This window comes from Octodon degus, unplaced genomic scaffold (genome assembly GCF_000260255.1).
Source record: "Octodon degus isolate 3935 unplaced genomic scaffold, OctDeg1.0 scaffold00046, whole genome shotgun sequence".
Classification (NCBI taxonomy): domain Eukaryota; kingdom Metazoa; phylum Chordata; class Mammalia; order Rodentia; family Octodontidae; genus Octodon; species Octodon degus.
In genome coordinates this window covers 4,116,662-4,118,754 of record NW_004524622.1, presented here as the reverse complement: position 1 = coordinate 4,118,754, position 2,093 = coordinate 4,116,662, and positions in this window count along the sequence as shown.

Below are 2,093 nucleotides of genomic sequence, written 5' to 3'. Positions count from 1 at the left end.
AACTCACTCTGCAGAGCTAGTTTCTTCCTTATTCATCACCTTTACTTTTTCCAATAAACTTTGCTACCAAAAAATAAAAAATTAGCAATGCCTGTATAGTGCAGTTTATGAAATATTTTAGTGAGTATTCATGCGTTCTGAAAGCAAAATGTATTTTACATGTATGTTTTGTTGTCTTATAAATATCAATTAAGTTAATTGGATGCAAGCCTTGATCAAATATTCTATATCTTACTGATTGTTGTTTATTTTTGCAATTACTTACAAATGTTAACCTTCTCTTCTATATTAATTTATTATCCCACTTCATTAAATCCATCTATGCTTGATATACTTCTAGTCTCTGTTGATTGGTGAATGTATGTTGAGAATAGTCTGTTACCATAAGGTGAACTTTTTAAAATTAAAAAAAATCAAGCTGCATTGCTGATCCCTATCTTGAAGTGTATCATGTTAAATATCTCTATTTTATTATGTTACTGTTCATATAATAAAAATATTTATTTTATTTTTTTTCTTTCTGTATATGTTAAGTGAACTGTATACCATGTATACAGTAGATAGATAGATAGATAGATAGATAGATAGATAGATAGATGATAGATAGATAGATATTTTCTGGCTCTTGGTTTCAAACTGTTAATCCTGAAATTAGCTCTTTTCTTTCTATTTTCATAGTTCTTTTGGAAATAGGATGAACATTAACTTTCAAGTATTACAGTTTCGCATTAATGAAGAATGGTACATTATCTGCATTTCCTCTGTCCTTTGTCCTTTATTATTTTTCATAATTTCACTTTTATATATTAGATAGATAGATATTTTCTGGCTCTCGGTTTCAAACTGTTAATCCTGTAATTAGCTCTTTTCTTTCTATTTTCATAGTTCTTTTGGAAATAGGATGAACATTAACTTTCAAGTATTACGGTTTCGCATTAATGAAGAATGGTACATTATCTGCATTTCCTCTGTCCTTTGTCCTTTATTATTTTTCATAATTTCACTTTTATATATTAACTTAAATGATATATTAATTTTTAATAATAATCTCAGGATACAGTAAGCATAAGTTAGATCATCCTATACAAAGTTAAAGCTTCATAAATATTAGCTTTTAAATGACTCATTATAATTCAGTTATTTATGTGTGTGACCATTAAAAGTTTTAAGCAATATTGAGATCAGGACAATCCCTGGCAAAAATAATTTCAATGAAAAAAATGTATATCTCTCATTCTTGTATTAGTAGCTAAGTTGCTAAAATAAATTTTTGTCAATACACAGATTTTCTCTCTTGCCCTCTCTCTTCTATTTTCTCTCTCTGTCTCTCTGTCTCTCTGTGTTTCTTTCTCTCTCTCTCTCTCTCTCTCTCTCTCTCTCTCTCTGTCTCCTTCTTCCCCTTTTTAGAGACATACACAGGAAAAGGAGTTCCTAAAAAATATAAAAAATAATTCCTTAGCATTCACTGCTTCACTATTTGTAAATGTGCTTCAACTGGTGTTTCAGGTATTATACAAATAGTTTTATAAGTCTGTAGTATATGTTTTTCCATAATCAAAATTAACTTCATAGTACAACTCTGAATAAATATATTGCATAATCATAAAGCTGTTATTCCATTAAAATCATGGCAAGCCCTATTAAAATTGTTTTGTTGCCTAAATTTTCTTGAAATATTTGGGAAGTTGTAGTTAAGAAAGTGGTAACAATCAAATCTCAATATTGATTTAAGCATAGGGCATAGCTATTGATACAGAGTGGAAATCAGGATGCACTTTTGAATACAATTACAGGCAATTATTCATGGGATCTGGGTTTAAATTAGACTAACTCAATTTTAAAAATTTTAAGTGTGAATTATATATATTAAAGATCAGCACCTTTCGGGGCACCATTTTATGACTGCTAGCAAATGTGCTCATTTAACTCACCGAGAAGGTACCATTGTGTAAAGTGATGGTTGCATTATTCATGAATGTCATTGTGCCTTCATCCTTGCTGCCTCCCACCCTGGGGTCTTTGCCTCTGCTGGGCTCTGTGTTGTTATAAATAAGCCTGCATTCTTGCTAAAAGCTATGCAAGTTTTCCTTAAA